This window comes from Plecotus auritus (genome assembly GCF_963455305.1).
Source record: "Plecotus auritus genome assembly, chromosome: 10".
NCBI classification, from domain to species: domain Eukaryota; kingdom Metazoa; phylum Chordata; class Mammalia; order Chiroptera; family Vespertilionidae; genus Plecotus; species Plecotus auritus.
Window position 1 is genome coordinate 45,511,495 of NC_137785.1, and position 24,012 is coordinate 45,535,506.

The 24,012-nt window shown below is 36.0% G+C and overlaps 1 protein-coding gene across 3 annotated transcripts in view; it reads right to left on the reverse strand.

Annotated features, from left to right (window-relative positions):
* Positions 1 to 24,012, reverse strand: part of ZFHX3 (zinc finger homeobox 3) — a 974,639-nt gene that overhangs the window by 763,355 nt on the left and 187,272 nt on the right. For all 3 annotated transcript variants that reach the window (XM_080646078.1, XM_080646081.1, XM_080646079.1), the window contains one exon: positions 21,125 to 21,191. The gene's annotated coding sequence lies outside the window, so the exon portion shown is untranslated. The remainder of the gene's footprint in view (positions 1 to 21,124; positions 21,192 to 24,012) is intronic.

A 24,012-nucleotide genomic window follows, 5' to 3' on the forward strand; every position in this document is an offset into this window, starting at 1 on the left:
TGCAGGGGAGGGCAGTTAGGGGCAAACAGGCTGGCAGGGGAGCAGTTAGGCATCAATCAGGCTGTCAGGAGTGTGGTTAGGGGGTGATCAGGCTGGCAGGCAGAAGCGGTTAGGGGCAATCAGGAAGGCAGGCAAGTGAGCAGTTGGAAGCCAGCAGTCCTGGATTGTGAGAGGGATGTCCGACTGCCCGTTTAGGCCCGGGATCAGACATCCCTCAAGAGGTCTCAGATTGGGGAGGGTGCAGGCTGGGCTGAAGGACACACCCCCGCCATGCACAAATTTTGTGCACCGGGCCTCTAGTTCTATAATAAATATGTGTGAGTTTTATATTAAGAAATTGTCTTAATAAACTTATTTGTGTTCTCTCTATGGACTTTAATAGTTATAAAGAGTTTGGGTCAGTAATATCTGATATAGTGCAGAATAAATTAGATTCTTTATAACATCTATGGAACATAACCTTTCCTAATGTTTACTAATCAAATTTCTGGAACCAGAGGCAGAAAGCTGGGCAAACCCCAGGAATATCGGCCAAAGCAGAGTGGTAAAATCACATGGGCAGTCAGAATAATTTTGAACCTGCAAGAGGACATATATGCAGGATTGAAAGCACAGGCTGTGGTTCAGACAGATCTGGTTTTGAGCTCTACCTCTTAAAAAGATGTGTAATGATAAGCAACTTATTTATCTGTGCCTCAGTTAACTCATCTTCAAAGTGATTGAAGCACACCTTGTGAGGACTAATGAGTCCCACCAAGTAGAAGTTGGAATCTTAAAATGAGAGGCTCTGCTCATACATCTTCTGTCCTTGGCTCTGGACTGTCTCCCAACAATTGAAGAACAGGGTTTGTTATTCACAACCTGAATTGGTGGTTCAGATAAGAGCCTCTAAAGAAAAATTCAAGCTTGAAACTTCACTTTCTGAAGGCTAGGTTATTTGGGTTAATCCTCTCATTGAAAATAATCACAAATAACTGGACATTTAAAAAAATTAACTTCTTAATATTATCAAAAATATTATAAGGTAGTGCAAATATTAGTTCAAAATATCAGAGAAAGCAGAAACCAAGAGAGGGAAGCAGAGCACTAAAATTCCTTTTGCCCGAAGGGCATTAAAAAACCCACAAAATTCTGTAAATTAAACTGAATTCCCAAAGGCTTATACCCTCAGAATAAGAGTTAACCAGAAGTAAACCCACCCAGACCTCCTTCACTCTCAGGGCACTGAATTAAAGTTGCCTTGGCACTAAGCAGAACTGGAAGAAAATAATGACATTGAGAAAAAGCAAAAAAGCTATCCTCACTTGGATCTGAAAAATAAATTCACATTGGCTAAGAGTAATCCAAAAAAATCCTAATGCCAAACATTTAATTTAGGGTGGTCTTAAAGTTAATTCTCTTAGGTTTCTGGCTGAAGCAAACTGAAATTACCTATGGAGGGAACCTCTTTTATTCTAGGTCTCAAATAATACCTACAAATAATTACTCTCAAGGATAATAAGCAGCTTAGATTAAAAAAATATTCAACTACATAAGGGAAAATGGCATCATAGCAAGGAAAAATGATTTTTAAAAAGACCTACAAATTGGAATTATTAGGCACAGATAAAACACCTATGCTTATCAAGGTTAAAAAAATAAAAATAAAGATTGAAACTATATACAAGCAACTATAAAACATATTCTAATAGGTTTGATAAAATACAAACTAGAACTTCTAGAAATAAAAAAGCAATAAATGAGTACAACAGCAGATTAGAAACAGCTGAAGAGAAAATAAGTAAATGGGACTATTGATCAGATGAAGTTATCTAGAGTGTGTAGCACAGGGGGAAAAAATTAAAATATAGAAAAAGTTAAGAGTCATAGGATGATAAAGTGAAAAGGCCTAACATATTTGATGGGAGTTCAAAAAGAGAATGGGAAAGAGAAAATATTTGAAGAGTGACAGATATTTCTAGAAGTGATGACAGATAGTAGTCCATAGGTTCAAGAAACTGTTCAGATCCCAACCAGTATTAAACTAAAAGTAATAATAAAGCAACACACACTTAGAAACATCATAGTGAAACTACAGAACACTCAAAAGAATGGGTAAAGATCTAAAGAGCAGCCATTAAAAAGAAATACGAATTACAATTCATGGAACATAAATTAGATGGACATCTGACATCTCAACAGCAACACTGGAAGCCAAAAGACAGTAGAATTCTTCATTATGGTGACATAAAATACTTGTAAAACTAGAATGTCAATACTCAGAGAAAATATCTTTTAAGAGCATCTTGGACATACTACAGGGAGACAAGATGGACCCTCATTTAAAATTTGGTTTGGATGCTGAGACCAATGTCACACACACACACACACACACACACACACACACACACACACACACACATCAAGAAGTTATGAAAAGGTTTATTTACCTGAGGCCTGGTGCACGAATTTGTGCACAGTGGGGCCCCAATGGGGGTGGGGGTGGGGCCGGGACATGATCAGCCCTCTGTGCAGGCGGTGGGATGCCCTTGCCACCCCAAGATCCTGGTCCTGCTGACATTCACACCGGTTGTCAGGAGCCACCTGATGGCCGCTTTTATATTGTTTCTTCCTCGTGGAGCATCTAGGGAGGGGAAGCGGCCACAGTGCCAGAGGCCGATTTCTAGGAGGCCAACTTCCAGGAGGCCAGCAGCGCTGTCAGGATCATGCTGGTGGCACTGGTCCATTGGTGCCTGGCCTATTCTCCAGAGATTGGACCTGCAGGACTACTGAGGGAGTGAGTGGCTGCCGCCGGGCTGGTGGGCCACTGGACCGGGTCTGTCAGCTGAGTGGTGCTCCCACTGCGGGAGCGCACTGACCACCAGGGGGCAGCTCCTGCATTGAGCATCTGCCCCCTGGTGGTCAGTGCGCATCCTAATGACCAGTCGTTAGGTCACTTAGGCTTTTATATATATAGATACTAGAGGCCCGATGCATGAAATTCATGCAAGGGGCTTGGCCCTCACAGCCGCGGTGGCTAACTTGGCCCTCGCAGCCCCAGCTTCATCCAGAAGGTCATCCGGAAGGACATCTGGGAGAACGTCCTGAAGGTCATTTGGCTGTTAGGTCTAATTAGCATATTATGCTTTTATTATTATAGATAATTGAGGCTTTCTGGGGGAAACATGGCAGGCCTCCTAAGGTAGTGCAAAAATGGCTCAAGAAAGCAAGGAAAGGAGGCTGGCTTGGGGATCTTATTGTGGTAGGAGGTAGCCCAGGGTGAGGGGTCCTAGACCAGCTGTGGGCAAACTACGGCCCGCGGGCCGGATCCGGCCCATTCGGCTGTTCTATCCGGCCCGCGGAGCTGAAAGAGCGGAGGGTTCTCTTGCTCTCCCCTCCGCTCCTTTACTTTGAATTTATATTAGTTCATACAAACACTCCATCCATGCTTTTGTTCCGGCCCTCTGGTCCAGTTTAAGAACCCATTGTGGCCCTCGAGTCAAAAAGTTTGCCCACCCCTGTCCTAGACACAGGAAGGAGTTTGTGTTGTTTGAATCTGATGAAAAATAAGAGAGTACCTAGACTTTTTTTATCAGCTTACCCAGATATGAGCAGAGGGGAAGAAGGAGGCTTAAAAACTGTCTTATGTATCCCCAAACTGCAGCAATTGTAATATTGCAATACTGAATACTACTTCCCTCCTTGAGATCAGAAAAAATGAAAAAAAACTCATTAGTACTTCATACTCAGCATTGTGGTGGAGGTTACAGGCAACATAATAAAGTATGAAAAAAATACATAATGATTAGAAAAGGAAAGAAGGAATGGTCATTACTCCCAGATGAAATAATTGCACATGTTGAAAATCCAAAGTAATCTAGTGACATATTATTAGAATTAACAAGAGACTATAACAAGTTTCCTGATATAAAATCAATCTTCAAAAATAAATTATATTTGATATATCACCAAAATAAAATTAGAAAATAAAAATATACCATTTATAGTAACATCAAAAAATGTCATAAAACTAGAAATAAATCTAACAAAAAGTTTACTTCGAAATCTAATACATGTAAAGATACACAATGTCATTAGTAACCTGTTATGCAAATAAAAACCATAACATGATACCATAATCACTAAATTGGCTACAATTAAAAAATCCGACATTACCAAGTGTTGAGGAAGCTGTTAAATAATGGGAATTCTAAAAATAACTTCTAGTTAGATTATAAATTTAAAAAATAACACTTCAAAAAACCAATTTCCATTTAATAGTCAAGCTAAAGATGTCATATCCAGTGACCCATTATTCCACCTCCTAGGTATGCTCTAGAGAAATTGTTGCTTACTTGCACCAAAATATCTATATAAAAGTGTTAATAGAAGCATTTTTGGTAATATCCCAAACTGGTGGAATCAAATTTCTATCCAAAATGAAACTAGCCAAAACTGGTTTGGCTCAGTGGATAGAGCGTCAGCCTGCGGACTGAAAGGTCCCAGGTTCAATTCCGGTCAAGGGCATGTAACTTGGTTGTGGGCACATCTCCAGTAGGAGGTGTGCAAGAGGCAGCTGATCGATGTTTCTCTCTCATCGATGTTTCTGACTATCTATCACTCTTCCTTCCTCTCTGTAAAAAAAAAAAAAAAAAATCAATAAAAAATATATTAAAAAAAATGAAACTAGATAAATAAATGTTGGTATAATTATGAAATAGTATGCAATAATGGAAATGAATACTGGCTTTGCAATCACTAAAAACAGGTGTTGGCAAACTATAGCCTCAAATCTAGTCTGTTTTATAAATAAAATTTACTGGAATATGACCACTCTCATTCATTTACATTTGTACATGATTGCTTTCATGCCATAACAGCAGAGCTGAGGGGCTCTGGCAGAAACCATATGACACCCCCGCCCCCCAACCGCAAATACAAAAATTTTTACTATCTGGCCTTTTACAGAATAAAATGTCTTTATTATTAAGACATGTTGTCTTAAATAAATCTTGCAAGATAATGTTGACTAAAAGAGACAACAGTGAATATATGCTAAATTATTCCATTTATATAAAGTTAAGAACCTGGAAAAACAAAATTATATTGCTTAGGGATGCATATATACTTGGTACAATTTTAAATCAATGCAAGGAAATAATTATCTCAAGTAGAGTTATCTTTGGGGAAGATGGACGGGTTGAGATTGGAGCGGACACAAAGCGGGCTTCAAGGGAACTGATAATGTCTTAATGTGGATAGTAGATACATAGGAGTTTTATTGATCCAGTAAAACAAGTATAATACGTAGTTTTCCTTCCATTATCTAGCTTGTAATTTTAAAAATGAAATTTAAAGTACTATATTCAAATTTAAATGTGAAAGGCTTAGTACTATATACATTTTTTAAAATAACAATTGATTCAAAGTTCTCATTACTCTTTTCTCACTCTTTCTAAATTTCAATAGGATTTATATTAAAATACTCAAAACAGCCAATATAAAATTATTTGGAAAGTTTCACTCACAAAATAAATTATTATTTCTGTTACAATAGAAATGCAAGTTCTAGAATAGAATGTCAATATGCATAATATATTAGCTAGACTGTTAACGCAGTAATTTCATTGTAGCCAAAATATCTAAGCAAATGATAGTGTTTTTTCCCAAAGGTAATTGAATTTTTTCTTTGCTCATTAGTATTAAAGATATAATTATGCAAATACAAATCCTAATATTTTTATTACAGCTTCATTTAGCTATAATTTATATACCATGTAACCTACCCAATTTAAAAGGAAGATTCAATGGATTTTAGTATACTCACAGAGTTATACAACAATTGTCATCATCCCTTTAGCTCTCACCACCAAACACTCCATCTCCTCCTTCCTCCAGCCATAAGCAACTTCTAGTTTACTTTCTGTCTCTCTATATTTGCCTATTCAGAACATTCCATATAAATGGAATCATATAACATGTGATCTTTTTGTGTCTGCAATGTTTACAAGTCTCATCCAGATTATACCATGTATCAGTACTTCATTCTTTTTTTGTGATCAAATAATGATCTATTGTATGGATAGACCACATTTTGTTTATCCACTTATCAGTGAATAGACATTTGGGCTGTTTCCACCTTTTGGCTATTATAAATAATACTGCATGAAGATTTATGTACAAATTTTTGTGTGAACCCACTTTTATTTCTCTTAGGTATATACTGCTAAATGGAATTAGTCTTTATTTTAATATTTAACTTACACCTGACTACAAAAAACAAACAAACCTGTACAGTTAAGTTAAATTACAGCATCTATTACTTCTGGGAAGCTGGTTTTGTGAAATAAACTTTTATTTAGTTTTCACTGAAAAGTCCATATATTTTTTACTGTGACAATTCAGTATTACAATTAACATGACATTTATTCTTTGACCACTAAAATTAAATATGTTCAAATATAACTTATAAATTTCAGGAAATACCAGTCTTTTAACACATGGAAAGTTTCTCAAAATATTTCTCACACTGAGAATTTTCCAGGCTAAAATGAAAATCCTTTCTATAAAACCTATCATCCCACCTATATAATCAGAAACCACTTAAGTAAGTCCAAATAAGTTAACCATTTTTAATGATACCAAATCTTCTGCAATTTAGAAATATTTTTAAGTTAGACCAAAACAAATAGACAATTCAAAAATTTAGTACAAAGCTATTAACTAAGACTAAAAGAAAGTATTAAATGAACCATATCTTTGTTCAAGATTTACCTATTTGTACAACTATAACAACCCAAACTGACTTTTGGCACTATAATTATAATAAAAAGTAAAAATAAATGGATAATTCAATATTTACTATTAACTCTTTTGTTCAAAGGTAGCAGTAACTTTCCCAAAAAGTCCACAAAGATCCTGAGGTAGGTAAACAAAAGGAAATGACAGCATTTTGAGCCTCTCTACTGCCTTCAGAAATATAGATTTTAGAATTAATAGCTATCTGCTAAAAATTCGAAGTGAAAAAGAAAGCAACAATTAACTAGAAAGAAAGAGAAATATGAGAGCGGTTTAGAAGCATTAAGAGGATCAGGAGTTAAAGGGAGTTAAGGAGAAAGAGACAGAGAGAAGAAAAAAAGAAGGCAAAAACAACAAAAAGAACATTTGGTTGGATTTCACTGATGAGAAAATCTGCCCAAATATGCATGATCCCCACAGTACGCACTGTAGCTGGATCTGCAATTAATGGACAAAAACCCAGAACAGTGATACAGCAAGACAAAAACTGAACATCTTATTTGGCCAATGGTTCCCAATGACAGAGCAACATGTTTGCAGCTAAGTATGGATTCATGTGTGAAACAAGCAGTGCATCTGCTAGAGGGTTCAGGGAGGAGAGGGGCTCTGAGCAGCTTTAAAGAAAATCAGCATCATTCAGTCTAATTAAAACCTACTTTCATTTCATTTGTATAAGGGTGTCAAGTGCGATCAGAGGCCACATACAATTTGGCTCTGAGAAAATGGTGGCTTTCTTTCATGAAGAAAAACAAAGGAAGAGAAGTAATTCCTAAATGTTATCATCAGAGGTTTGGGGGGCAGCATGCCTACTCACAAGGTCACTAGTGTCCCAGGGGAGGGGCTAAGGGGCTGTTGTCAGCTGTAGGGAAAGATTTCAGGCCCCCCTGAAATAGAAATATGGTACCCTGCGTTAACTGGATACACGAATTCATTAGGCAGCAAAGAATCGCAAATTTTACCCTCAGTGTGCAGTTCTGTGCCCCAATGGGAGAAGACCGTAACTGTATTCGCCTTCGGTTTCTGTTTATCTGTGTGTACTCATCTGGGTGTGTATCATGTAACATGCCTTCTTATTGTAGGCAGTTCCAAAATACTTAAAGCGAGCTTCCTTGTTAGCAGCAAGTGGGTCTGTTGAAGCTTAAGAAAGCCATTTAATAAAAATAAAGCCACCCAAATGAACATGGATTGAAAAAAAATTTGAGATTGATGGAGCCAGGATGGTCACTGTAATTATGGAAGGTGTATCATTTCCTAAGCTCTCTTTGCATTAAGTGTATGCCATACATTTATCAGACATAATTAGCACTTTAGGTGACAATGATTTGATTTCTTCCCTTGTAATAAAAGCTCTCTGTGTTGGCATATACATTCAGAATGGGAAATTTAACACTGTTGCTGTTTATTCCCCTGAGGCAAAATTTAGGACAAACTGGGGAAAATATGAAGAGGGCTTACAGAACAGCCCTTTGTGAATTTTGCAAACAGAAAAAGGAAATAGTTCAATAAAAGCTTTTAAGGATCACAGTCAAATGCATGCTTTTTTGAAAGCAAAAAATATGTACGGAACGTTTCTCTTCTCTCAAAGTCAGCATTTAACTTTCCTTTAGATGTGAACAAACGCACACTAAATTGATTCATAGGCACAACTGCAAAACTGGACACATTTAAATGACTGCATCAGAACCAGGAAAGTATGTATGCTGCCTTCTCAGATGGGAACAGAAAAAGAGAACTGTTTTAAAAATGATTTCAAATAATTATTGATCCTTCTAAATACTTAATTGCCACAATTAAGAATCATGTTAATCTACTCTTCTGGAGATTAAAGCATTTATATAAATGTTAAGAATTTTTTTTCAAAAAGGACAATGGAGAAACTGCAATGCAAGTTGCTGACCTACTGGCTATGGCTCATAAAGGATGCTGCATCCTGTTGAAATCTAGCTCCATGAGAAATGCTGTGAAAACTTACGTTTTATTTTTTATTTCAATCTTCTTGAATTTTCTTCTCTTTTTCATAAAAAAACAGGAGGTGCAGTTGGCTTAGTTAATTTCTTTGTTTGCAGAAATTTAGTCACAGGCCATTATTTTTAAAATAATTATTTCTAAAATAAATCTAATGGCATTAATTAGCTTAATGTAAACCTTTCCACTGAAGCTGAACTTGCTGACTTTTGCTGAACCTAAGATTTGTTCTACGTAGATGCTGATACACAGAGAGGTGGCCTGTTAAAGCGACTTGCATGCCACCCTCTATTCCAGAGATTCTGAAATCTCACAATATCGCAATAATGGATATGAGAGATGCTCATACCTCACATTCCACACCGATTCCTAAGCATATTTATTTTATATTTTCTTAAACTCGTATGGACCTCTTCCTGACCTAAATAAGAATAGCTTCACAGAAAGAGTCCTGGTTTTTATGAGTTCCTATTTAAGAAATGTATAAGTAATAAATCAGAAACACACAATGAAAACCTTGAAAAATTAATATGAAGAGAGTAGGTTGTGGCATAAACACATTTTGCTAATATTGTAAAAATTAAGAGAAAAAAATGAGGTAACAACTGAGAACATTTCAGAGTTAGCTTATAATTCAGAAATGATTTAGAAATGTATACTCATGAAAGAAGTTCAACAGTTGTATGCATCATAGTTTTCTAAGCATTGGTTTAAGCAAAGGATATGGGAGACAACAGTAATGGTTTTAAAAAAAATAATTTCTCTTAGCTAATATTTAACTTGAGCCCAGTGGAGGTGAAGACTACACAAAGAAAGACTGTTTATGTATTCTCTCTGATAGTTGTATATTATGTTGTTTTTTCAACGTAAGAGTGATTTGGTTTAGAGACTCAAATTTGATTTCTGCAGGTCTGCACCTGTAGCCTAGGTTTTCTTGAGGATAGACACAAGAGACCAGAAATAAACAGAAAGGAATGAATCACGTTCTGGGAGAACCCAGGGTTACCAGACAAGGCTGGGCTTGACAGAATGCGGCTGCAGGTGATGGCCAATGTTCTCTCTCTGATCCTGTGTGCTTATGTGAAAGAGTCATATTAAACTCCAGAAATTATAATGTGATATTATCACCTGTTACAGAAATAATACTTGTTAAAACCAACTAGTTACTAAACAGGGTTACAACCAGTTATTGTTAGCTCAAATGCAAAGCCTTTTCCCGGGTATTTGTTTGCTTTCTGCATACAATTTTTGTATCAGTGACATGAAACGTTTCCATGTGAAAATATTAAACACGCATGACCTATGATCATGAAGTTCCCTATTATTTCTCATTAGATGATATATTTTACAAACATTGCACATATACACATAACATACATATGCAAGTCAGAAAACACGTTCATTTTTCCTCCTATACTCCCCTAGGACCATGTAGGGAACCTCATGTCAAAAACCCTCACTTTAGAACAATAAATAAATAAACTAGCCACAGCCTTCCTGAGGCTGGCCAACTCTAGCATAAGTAATTCAAGAGGCTGAGAGATGCCAGATAAATTTGATTACTATAAAAGATGGGAATATGTTTCTTTCCTTTGAGAATTCACAAAAAGGGGTCAAAAACAAAGCGATGCTGAAAGCGAACAATTTCATTTCGCCTGCAATTCAAGGCGAAAATTCAAAGGCAATTTTGCAGGAACATTTTATCACAATTTTATAGACCCTCATTTCCTGCACACATCACAATCTTTAATTTCTGAAAAAGGAAAGCAAGAAAAGGGGAAGTGGTGGGGAGAGAGGGTGAGGAGGCTGAGACCAACCGCAAGGGGCTTTTTCTTCTTCTTCTTTAAGATATAAATGCAGATATTTATAAAGCAGTGAGAGATTTGTAAATCTTTCTTCAAAGCTGAACCTGCTGCTGGGATTGTGATTTGCTAAAAGCTGCTGTAGGCATACTTCAGAACTCAGCAGGGCTGTCCCTCCCCTTCCAAAAATAAAAAAAATAAAAAATAAAAGAAATGGGAAGAGAAAAAGCCACTGATTGGTAGCATCTTGACAGACATGAGTTTAAAAAAAAAAACAACTGTTTTCATTTTATACCTTCTTGAATTACTTCTTTTCCTTTCCAAATATTAAAAAAAAAATTAAAACTAAATACTTTGCTTCCCATCTCATAGTCTAATTGGACTCTCCTTGATTCTGTCTGAAAATGGCAGGTCATTTCTCAAAGACAAGCTGTTAGGGGTCCTTTGGAAGGTCACAATCCAAGGACAAATGCAACAGCCAAGACTCAAAGGGTACCTTGCCTGCCTCTGCTCCCCACCCCTAGGTCTTGTCTGGGACAATAAAGGGTGATGTTAGTTAGCTGGGAGCACAAAGATATGGTTTCCAGTTCTAATCTTGCCAATAACTTCATGTGTGATCTCAGAGGAAAGCCACATACTCGCTCTCATTTCCTAGTGGGGATAATAAGCAAGTCCTTCTGAATAAGTAAGTCCTACTGGCTTCCCGGGGTTGTAAGGATAAGGAAAAACAGCACGGGGAAAGCACTATGCTCATTTTGAATACCGATGCAAGACCCAGAAAGTGTCTGGGAGAGAGAAGTATTTGTTAACAAAAGAAAGAAGGCAGTTTGGAAAGCATATGCCATGAAGCACAGAGTAAAACTCCAACAGTGGATACTGAAGGGACAACAATGATGGAACCTGTGATCTCGAAGAGGGCACCAGCTGGCTTAGGCTATAGCAGGTATCTCTTCTCGTTGGAGAAATTAACCACTATTAGCTGTACCCACCTCCCACCCCAGTCTCACACCCTTACACACCTACCATCTGAACTCAAAAGACTCAAGAGGCTGCAGAGCCTGGTGGGTCTGCAGAGAACATGCCCATTTGGACATGTGGCACAGCGACTTTGCATTAATCTCTAAATAGACACACAGATTTCAGAGAGAAGTGGATAAAAATAATTTTACTTTGGGAAGGGAAGGTGGTTTTAAAAGGAAGAGAAAAAATGGGAGAAGAAGAAAATCCTTGGGAAAGTCACTGTTTTCCAAACTGAACCCGATACTCCTGCCAATGAGAGGGAATGTACCATTGCCAAACGGTGTTGCTGATCTGGAGGTCTGGCAACCTTGCTTCTGGGGGAAATTCTTGCGATGCCCTGGCACTATTCTGAGCTGACCCAAATTCCCATTAAGAACAAAGAACCACAATAAAGGGAGGAACTAGATTTTGACAATTGCATCAACATATAATACAAAGATCCAAGATGTTTAAGTTAAAGGCTCTATATACAGCGCAGATGGTATATAGATGGTATACATAATGTCTATATAATTGAAATCCTTGCATAAACGTACTTTTTAAAATGCTATTCCCCAATTCAGTCATTACAATTGGTTAAACAAATCAATCAATATCTACAACTAGCCACAGATTTCTAAACAAAATTCCAGAGTATTTGCCATCTTGGACTTACCATCCTAAGGTGCACTCAGGTTCATTTCCATGTCCAGAGCCCACCCACCAGCTGCATACTGGGTGCTAAGGTTAGACACAGCACAAACTGTACAAAAACACTCATTGGAAGGAGCTGCCACCTGGTTACCTCCAAGCCAATAGAAACAGACAAATTCACAAACCATGTACCAAAAATGACATTTTAACAAAACATTCAGATATGCCCAAAACAAAAATAATTGTATTGTCCTTACCAATAATCTGCAGGTAGACAATGCGTAAATGTAGAATGGTAAAAACATGTAGTCAGAAACACAATTGGGGCCCATTAGGGATGGCAGATGCCCTTAATTTATTCATTTATTCAACAAATATTTCACTAGTGCTGCCTGTCCGCTGAAAATCCCACAGTGAAGAGAAGCCTGGTCCCATAGAGCTTATGGTCTAATGTAGGAGATGAACAAATAATTAATTAAATATACTGTGACAAATGTCATGAAAGGGGACATGAGTGCTTGGGGACCAATGAGATGATCTCTCAGATCATCACTTCTCCCTTAACTTTTGAAAAGAGAAGCTGAGACCCAGAGACAGGGCAGGCAGTTTCCCAAGGTGATCCAGAGAGACCATTAGCAAAGTGAAGAATATGGAAGTGGTAGTGTGGCCCAGCAAAACAGATCAAGTTCAAAATAACTGCTTTACTGAAAGGAGCCACCTCAAATCCATTTTAGAAGCAAATGAGATATAAACAACTTTTAAACAATAGATAAATACATGGATGGTTTTGCATCATTAAATAACAAGTGATGTTTTCCTGTACCATGTAGTGAGTTTTATTGTTTTTCTTCAATCACCTTTAAGCATCATGAGTGGAGTTTGGAGACAGCAAACTGGAGTTTACTCATATCTGGAAAAGCGGGTATGCAGATGGGTTTCAGAGATTCCAATCTGCACACCCTATGAGGCCTGTAGATCTGTTATTCACACTGCCAAGAAGTTACATGGGTTTCCATTATGTCATACCCATATCTCAAAAGAGCTACCTATTAGTCAATCTCTTAAAGTAGTGTTTTTTTATTACATACAAAATATGTGTTTCATAGGAAGCTCTTACCATCTCTACCAAAATTCTGAGTTTAAAAAATTCCTACAAGGGATGATGAAGTTTATAAACAAAACCTCTTAAAATGGAGAAGATGCTACTATGTGAAGAATTAAAGATTCTACCAAAAGCCACCAATGTGGGAGGTCATGATGTCAGATAGGTAAGCATCAGACTGCTGGTCACTTCTTTTTAAAAGTCAGGGTCACTGAAGTATAATTTACGCATCCTTTTTAGTGTAAAGAATTTTTTGTCAAATGCATAGTCAGGTAACCACCAGAATACTGAAAAGTTCCATTACTCCCTTGTACTGGTAGTCAACCCCTCGCCCCCGCCCCAGTCCTTTACAACCACTGATCTGTACTCTATCGCTATAGAATTGCTTTTACAGAATGCAATGTAAATGGAATCTACAGCATGGAGATTTTTTAGTCTGGCTTCTTTCACTTAGCAAATATGCATTTCAGATTCATCTATGTTGTGTGTGCATCAGTAGTTCATTCCTTTTTATTGCTGAATAGTATTCCATTGTATGGATATAGCACTGTTTATACAATTATCAGTTGAAGGACATTAGGGCAGTTTCCAAGTTTGGGCAATTACAATTTTTTTTAATTGGGTTACAAAAAATTAGAGGATTTTTTTAAAGCAAACTACTTAAAAAGGTTAGGCCCTAGCTGGTTTGGCTTAGTGGACAGAGAATCGGCCTGCAGACTGAAGGGTCCTGGGTTCAATTCTGATCAAGGGCACATGCCTAGGTTGTGGGCTCTATCCCCAGTAGGGGGCATGCAGGAGGCAGCCGATCAGTAATTCTCTCTTGTCATTGGTGTTTCTATCTCTTTCTCCTTCTCCCTTTCTCTCTGAAATAAATAAAAATATATCTTTTTTTAAAAGGCTAGGAAAGACCAATTAAAAAATGATTCCATGAAAAACATCTTAATGTGAATGGTTGAATGCTAAGAAAGTGAAGAACATTACTCATGTATGTTTTATCTGCATTTCCTCTTCACTGGATCCAGAAAAAGACATAATATTAACTACTTTCACTTTAGTTTCAACTGAGCTTGCTTTCTGGTCTCTTAGATGCCAACTCACTGCTACCGAGTCCATGGCAGCATTCTTGGGAAATGTCATAGCCGAACCCTAAACAGTTTTGATGGAGTCTCTTTTTAAATCTCAGAAAATCACCTTTTATACCTTTCTTAAAACTGTGATCTTGAGCTAAGCTGTTGTACTTCACTGTGTCTCTTTAACCTAGGGAACTCACTGCCAAAAAATAGTATTGAGGCCAACAGCTTAATAAGTTTTATAGAAGATTAAATATTTATATGAATAAAAATAGCACCTGCAGTGACACTAGGAAGGATAAAATTACATGGGCTATGAAATCTTCATGCTTCAGGGCATAAATTGCTTGCCAGCTGGAAGAGGCAGTTTTCCTCACAGAACAACACTGCTAAATGTGTCTTCCTCAGAGGAACCTCAGTGCTGACCACTTGAAGGACCAAAGACTACAGCAGAAGGACCATTAAGCTCTCAGTGTGTATCCAGCTCAAGGTTGTTCAGGATTTCAGGAAATGGACATGACACTATACCAATTTAAAACCCAAAAACAAGAATCAAGAGAGAGGCAAAGCCCTGGCTGGTTTGGCTCAGTGGACAGAGCAGACTGAAGGGTCCCAGGTTCAATTCCGGCCAGGGGCATGTACCTTGGTTGTGGGCACATCCCCAGCAGGAGGTGTGCAGGAGGCAGCTGATCGATGTTTCTCTCTCATCAATGTTTCTAACTCTCTATCCCTCTCCCTTCCTCTCTGTAAAAAAAAAAATCAATAAAATTTAAAAAAAGAGAGAGGCCAACAACTCCATTCAAACTGAATGTGAGTAAGATAGAAAAAAATTATCGTACAAGATGAAAGAGCTTAAGAACAGAAACAGTCCTAATTTTGATAGCCAGTAAAGAACTGAGGACCCTAAATCTTAAGTTAAGACAAAACAGGAAAGGAGGTCATCAGTCAGCTACTTAGGCTAAGTCTTTTCTTTCTTTAATATTTTTCCCAGAGTAGAAATGGAACATGAACATTTTTAGTAAGACCTTATTCTTCTAACCTTGCTACAGCAAAGGCCAACATTTGACTGGAGAGGAAAACAACATGGAAGACATAATTAAATAAGGAGAAAAATCAAGAGAAATTAACAGAATATGGGCACCAATTTGTAGATGCCAGATCTCACTTCTCCCAGCACCAACTACACAGTGGCATTTACAAATGATTCCTTTTTCCTTATGCATTACAGGAACAACAGTAAATATCAATTAATCCATTTTATAAATAAAATATTCAACAAAGTAAAGAGTAGCATCCAGCCAGGCAAAGTATGCTAATAAGGGTAATAACATATTAGCTTTATTGAAAATTCACTTGACTTTGCAAATTTAGATAACCCAACATGCACAAACATTCTAGGGTTACTAATACGGCTTGATGTTCAGTTACATAATTAGTTGCTTTATACAGAATTATTGAAGAAATAGCGATGGGAGCAGGAAGATGCTCTTGTGCAAAATAGTATTTGGAAATGCATGATGGGTGGCCCTCAGAATGACTAAATGAACAAAGGGCTCCTGTGGCTTTTAATAACACTGATCCACTTATGAATCATAAATCAAATGGGAACCTTCTTGCAGTTCAAAGATTTCCAAGATTTCTGGGGAGAATGCTCCAGCAAAGCAGCATGCTATCAGCCAGGATTAATCACATTTGCTCACTTTTTTTTTAAATCGTGTTTTGCACTCTCAGATAGGTGCTGACAAGGACTGGCAAAAATGCAATAGTGGGACAGGTGAGGAGAAGGGGGCAGAGCAAACATTAGGGTCTGTGCTGGGTCTTTTGGAATTCAGAGTTTTGTACAGAGATGGCCAGAGAAATGCAGGCTGATAAAGATGAGCCATCACAACTTCAGCCAGAGAGACAAATAAATGGTTGGTATCAACAGGAGCCCTTTCTTATTATTTTTAGAAAAGGCCTTTAATTTAATGCATATTTTCTTTGCTGTAAAGGAAATAGTGATATTAACAAATTGGTTTTATTTCTAATCTGGCAGGCTGCCTGCAGTGAAATGTAAATACATGTACATGGGAGCCAGGATTAGCATTTGCTGGAGAAAAAGAGTAGTCAATATTTTAATGAGGAAGTCTAAGAAAGCAATTGCATGAAACACACTCCGATGTCACAGGGGAGCTTTTTAAGTTAAGCCAACTAGTTCCAAATTACTACTTTTCTCAGCTTTCCTTTAAGAGGAGTTTAGACTTACTTAAAAAATACAACTGTGGCATTTAGTCTTTAATATCATAAAATAGCTATAATATTCATCTCTATAAATACATACATTAACCTGTATACATGTCTCTCATTATGTATATGGAAAAAGAACGTCTGGCATGCCATTCTTCAGTTAAAGGGCCCATTTAACAATGTCATCTCCTGTTTTTTTTCAAAGTCAGAAATATTAGGTGAAGAAAATTGATACTATCCAAAATGGGAGATAGATTTGAGGGGAGAGGGGCAGAATGTGTGATAAGAAATATGGGTAACCAAAATGAATAAAAATCAATAATATTGTTTAAGGACAGAGTCGTGTATATAAGATAGCCTCATATAACAGATAAAATCTATTAGAAAAACACTATGTATCATAAAATTTATAATATGGCATCTCATAGGAGGCCTATTTCCATCTTAGAATCTGATTTTATCAAGAGCTAGGAAAAGAGAAAAGAACAAGAACATTCGGGGAATAAGGTAAGTGTGGTAAACCGAGGATATAAATAAAAGGCCTAAAATATCATCAATATCTTAGAGATGATCATACATGCTTAAATGAACTCAAATGATTCTAAGTGTAGTAGACTTTGATTTTAACATTTCGGAACTTCAGGGTATTCGATAGAACCAACTACTTTAACAACACACATTAAAACAGTATTTCCTATATTCTTGTGAGTGCTATCAAGAACATTTTATGTCTGACAAGTATGTAAGCATTTTATGTTCTTAAATTGGCCAAAATTTACCTTATCCTTCAAAACACAGCACCAACACTGAATAATAAAGATAAGCACAGAAATTAGTAAAATAAAAAAATAAACATCATAGAAAATGATCAACAAGATCAAAGTTATTTTTGAAAAGAAGCATAGAGCTGATAAACACATGATGATATAGAACAATAAATGAAAATGTATATGTAATCAACATTAATATCCTGGAGACATTAAAATGATCACAAGACTTTATAATTACTTATACCTTATACTTTTATATATTTATGATCACATAGTTCTTATGAGGTATCTGTCTATCCAAAATAAATTGTTACACATGAAAATTAGAAGAAATATACGAAAATATTCAAAGCATTATTATGTTTATTAAATAAAAACAATATTTAAACAAAGATTTTTTAAAAAGAGGAGCAAAGATATATTAAAGAGATAAAAATAAAGACAATATTAATATTAGACAAAGAAAAATTCAAGGAAGAAAGCTTTTATATTAAGGAAGTACAATTCAAAGCAAACAGACAATTTTATTTGTCAAATAATTCTGTACTATCAGAGAATGCACATATCTCTATAAATAAGAGTTAAAGAAAAACAAGAACAAATTAATAAATAACTTCAACATCTCTCACAGTATGTCAGAGAAGATCAAAGCAGACAGCAAGAGCACTATGATATAGAAGAGCTTGATAATATAATTAGTAAGATTAAATTCTCTACTCTAAATAAAATAACTTTCATCTCCAGTGCCCATGAACTCCTTCCCAAAGATGATCTTATATACTCTTCCATAAGAATAATGTCAATAAAATTCAAGTAAAAGTCATAGCAGGTATATCTCAGATACAATTAAATAAAACTAAAAATTAATATTAATAGATGAAGTCTTAAAATTCAACTACTTTATATTCTAAAATTACTCTTTTAAAAGAATTTTTAGTCATAGAGGATATCAAAATGGTACTTCAAGCTATTATACAATGAATAAAATAAGAATACAACATATCAAAAGTTACACAATGCAGCTAAAATAAAAATCAAATATTTTACTTGTAAACAAACAAAAAATGATAAATGAACCAAAGATGCAACTTAAGAAGCTATTAAGAAAATAGAAAAACTAGGGAAATAGTAATTTAATAGCTAAAACTACCTATGTCAAAGCAAATCAAGAAAAGGATATCTTATATTAAGAATGATGAAAATAATTTAACAATATATTTATATGATTATTTTAAAATTGTAAAAGTATTTTATATGCATCTATATTAACAAATTTAACATCTAGATGAATTAATATTTTAATAGGGAGATATAAATTACCAAAGTTAGTTTAATAAGGGATAAAAAACAACCTAAACATTAAATATCCTTGAAAGGAAAGTAGAGGTTTCCAAGAATTTATCCCTCAAATGACCCAGACACTAACATTAATTCTATCACATTTAATGAAGAGGAGGGGTCACTACCACTCTTTGCTATTTAAACTGGTCCAGGGCATGGTGTCGGGGTAGGAGAGGTAGGGAGGATGGGGAAACCTTGTTATTATGAGGCCACAATCACCCCTGTTCAAAAAATTAATATAAATAGCACAAAAAAGATCTTCATAGATATCACTTAGGAATTATATGAAGACACTCTAATAGAATATTATCATGTCTTAGGAAGGCTTATTTCTGGTATTCAAAGATGAATCCATATTAGAAAATCCACCAATAAATGGAGAGACACAGTATGTTCACCAATGGAATGACAATATTACAGAGATACCAAGTCTAGTCCAATAATTCATAAAAATCCAATAGTCATTAAAATTCAACACAGATAAAGCAATACAATAGCCAAGAAATTTTTGAAAAAGAAGAACAGAGGGAACTTTAGCATTACCTGATAATAAACCAAAATTACAAAAATCACATAAACACTGCAGCAATGACATAGGAAATTATTTACATTCTCAAACTTAGAAGAAAACCTACATATTGACTGTTCAATAGGAATGGGTAAAACTTCTTAATGTTACACCCATGTAATTGAATAGTACACAGTAATTAAAACTTACATTGTAGAAGAGCATGGAAAGGTGCTCAAGTCTTATTAGTAACGGAGTAAAACTTTACAAATAAGTTAATAGGAAAAGTTTTTTCTAAAGAATTCCATCTAATCACAGGTATATAATCCTTAAAGATATATACAAAATGTAAACAAAGGATATTTTTCCATAATTGACTTAAATAATTTTACTATTTGGTCTCTTCAAGTTTTCCTGTTTTAAAAACAAATATATTCTATTGTTTTCTTAAAATATTATTTTTTAAAGGTCAAATCCTCTAAAATCCAGAATTCTCTTAATTTAAATATACTTATACATGACTAAAATTCATTTGGAAGCCTGTGCTCTTTCCCAATGGCAAGCATCTGGATATGACTCACCAAAATAATTACTATATGTCTGAAGGAAATATTAAAACAAATAGCCCAGCACTGCAGTGATTGCATAGAACTGTATATATTCACTCTGTGCACTGGACAGGAATTTTTCATTTCATACATCATTTACAACTTGCTGCAGTGATTCTGCAAAATCAGTCCATACCATTAGCGCACACAAAGAGAAACACACCCAATGTTCTCATTTTTGGAAAATTCAAGTGATTGGGGCTTCGATATGTACAAACATCAGCACTCCATCTAAGCAGATGTTGCTCTGATAACCAGGATAAGGGCACCAGGTGACCAGGCACCACCGTTGGCATCAAATATCCTGGGTGAAGCACACTGACTTTAAAATCTACAGTCCAAGTTTAACTTGTGCTCATAAATATACTTAATTTTAAAAACTACTTGAAATAAATGAAAACAAAATGGTGAAAGTCATAAGCAATCCTTTCAGAGGGGTTTATTTTTTTAATGGGAACCAGCTTTGATTTCTAAAATATTTTATCAAGGCATTTGATACAAACCATCTGGTTTACTCAACACCTCATCAAATGAATGTCTGAATCATTCACTCAAATCCCTGCTCTTTCTTAACAGTATCACTATTTTCAAATCATACCATGGAGGAGTATATTTCCCCAGCAACAGAAAACCTTGCCTTGTATACCAAAGAGAAAGTTGTTTTGCTGTATAATGAAATACTCCCCGGGTCAAAAGTGTTCTGGAATAGTAAAGAGGCGCAGGAATGGCAAATATCAACTTGGTTCTGCTTCCAACATGCCTTAACTCTTAAACTCTTCTTCTCTTTCCTAATGTAGGAAAACTCAAACCACAGTTTTCTGGTGAGTGTATATGCCGTGTCTTCAAGTCTAGCTATAGCCATGGAAATGAATTCCAAGAAACACCCGATGAATTCCAAACATTCTATTTCACTACTCTGTGGACTTTCCTATCATTGCGCTTCATTTATTTCTATAACAATGTGTATCCAGAGTTATACTCAGTCTCAAAAAGGAAAGCATCTATGAGCCATCCACGTGGCGCTCACCAAGACGAGCTATCACTAACCACAGAAAATATCAAATCTCATGACTTAAAATGACAACATCTTCCTTAGAAATCACAGATTGTCCCTACCCATATACCAACTGGACTCACTGTTTCAGGACTGAAAGCTTACTTGGTAAGTACATCTTAGTGTACAGAGGGCATCAAAGCTCTAGTAACAAAAGTTCAACTTCAACTATTTTGAGTAAAACGAAGTACTCTGAAGAAGACTGCATGAGTAATTCTGGGGCATCCCAATTGGATGTGTGTACATACCAAGATAGGAGTTCTTCTTTGATTTACTCTCTGTTTGTTCACTGAAGAATTCAAGAAATCCAGAAGCCTGTAAATAAATTTAAAAAAAAAAAAAGGTTTGCTTTAAGGAAAATATCCAGAAATTAGCAACCAAAACGATCAAGAAGAGCTGAGAGTTTTTGTGTGCTCGGCTAAAAACGAAGCATTCTGAGTGGGACGTTGATAAAAATCTTGCAAGCCAAGGAGGTCATGGCCAGAATGAGCACTGACTGCTTTACCACATCTCAAAATGGAAGTACTGTTTCCAATTGAAAAGAGAGCCTGTGAAGTATTATTCATTGCCCTTCCCTCCCAAAAAAGATGATAATAGAAATTCATTTCACATTAAATAATAAGTTACTAATGATGGATATATTTTAATTTGTTGGTAGTTTAAGTACTTACTGAGGACAAGACAGAAAGGAATTTATGATTTTCTCATAGGTCTCTATCTGGGTAAAGTACAAAGTAAGTAACAGCAAATTTTTTCTCCAAAAATAATTAGAGAAGAGTTCTAAGCCGAGAATGAAACTCGGTGGTAGGAGTATATTGTGTAATACAAAATTCTAATAGAAAAATAGTCAATCTAAAGCTATATCATTTTTTGGCAAAATATTTGAATTTAAGTGTATCTTTGCCTCATTTATGTTTCTGTGGAGGAATAAGTGCCTTAGATATTGTGTGGAAACGAGCATAGCTCGTGTATTTTCACCAGCATTGTACAAACAGGATCATACAGAGCACAGGTAAAAGATATAGTAAAGAGCAACTGCTAGGGAAGAAAATAAAGTCCAGAAATCAAGCAAGAATAGCAAAAGCAAAAAGTGACTACAAATGTTTTAGTTATTCCACACAATGTTAATCCAGAATTAGATTACCTCTCAGTGCATTTCTGGTCTTATGGGAGAAAATAATGTATTACTTATATTTAAGTAGGAAAATGAAAGTTGAGGTGATCAAAGATGGTAGGAAATGGTTCCACAACAACCTTGCCATTATTCCCAGACTAACCTGGGTATGTTAAATTAGGAGAGCATGGAAGACAAAGGCATTTTAAGTCAAGGTAACTTGTTTTAAAAGAGTGATAGTTTGGACAATGATTTAAGAATCAAGGTAGAAGTGTCTCACCAAGTGAATAATGCAGGAGTAGAGTCAATTTATGAAGTAAAACATAAACCTTAAAAGTTATAATTACTGGAAACATGTGGAGAATAAGATTTAAAAAATGGGGGGGGGGGGGGTAACCAAAAATGGAAAGAGAGAGCCAAGAGGTAGAGAATGACATTTAATTCAGAACAGTCAGAAGTCTGAAGCAAATGGAGCCCTGGCCTCTGGTTAGTGTTCCTGAATCATTATAAAGATGAAAACACCTTATGGAATATTATTCAGCCTTTTAAAAAGAGACAGAAATCCTGCCATTTGTGATACCCTTCATGAACCTAGAAGACATTATACTATGTGAAATAAGCTAGTCACAGGACAAATGCTACCTGATTCTACTTATATGAGATATATAACATAGTCAAACTCATAGAAGCAGAGAATAGAATGGTGTATACCAGGGACTAAGGACAAGAGGAAGTGGGTATGAAGTGGGTATGCAAGATGAAGAAATTCTAGAGATCTGCTGTATAACATAGTACCTATAGATAACCATAAAGTATTGGTATGCGCACTTTAATGTATGTTATGAGGAAAGATGTCATGTTAAATGTTCTTACGAAAAAAGAAAATACAAAAGAACCCAAGAAGTGAATATTCAAGAAAATTTAATTGTACTGGACAACAAGCTGTTCCTAAAGTGGTAACAAAAATTTCTATTGGTAGTTCATCTCATGGTAAAATTCCTGAACATGCAATGAACCTAAAGCAGTCATATTTTTGTGCAAAAAATTAAAATTTAAAGTTATCAAGACTGCATTATAAAATTTACAAAAACCTCCATTAATCAAAAAAAGGGGCCATAGTAGGGTAATATCATGTAAGGAAAGATATCCTATAAGTAAATTACATCTAGAAAATTTTTACTTTACAAAATTAATTTTCATTTGTAAGGCTAACAGCAAGACACCCATGAAAAACACACATGCTGTCTAAATAAGACAAAGGAAAATCGTTTGGGCAAAAATAAAAAGGATCCCAAATCAATTATATAGAAAAAATTCCTTTATTAACTTTTGGTCGAGAATATGTTTGTATATTTTCAGAAAACACCTCCAAGACCATGTGGATTCCTGCCACAGAGAGGAATTGACAGGTCTGCTCCAACCACAAAGACAAGAGGAGAAACAGTCCAGAGATGGAAGATGCTGACGACGCCTTGCCACGCTAGCACTCAGCAGCTGTGCATCGCAGCAGGTTGCCTAGGACCAAACCAGAGAGGGTCGGACCTGCATTGCCACCATGTGCCCATCATCCAGATATAATTGCTGACATGTACACATAATGAACTGTTTGACATTGAAACGGGGACTCAGAACTGTTGGACATTGAAATTGGGACTCAAACATTTTTTGTTATTATATGTTTATTTCTAGTCTGCAGAGGCAAGATTTTTTAAAGGAAAGAAATGGGGGGGGAAATAGATATAGAGGCAAAGAAGCATTGAACAGACTGTCAAACTACAGCGGGAAGGCAGGGGAGGTTGCGGGGGGCGCTGTAAGAGATCAACCAAAGGACTTGTACGCATGCATATAAGCATAACCAATGGATACAAGACACGGGGGTGGGGGCAGGTAAAGGCATGTAATGGGGGGTAGGGGAGGCCGGGGAGAGGTCAATAGGGGGAAAAAAAAGGAGACATATGTACTACTATTTGTAATACTTCAAACAATAAAAAAAAGAAATAAAAAGAACCCAAGGAAAAGTGT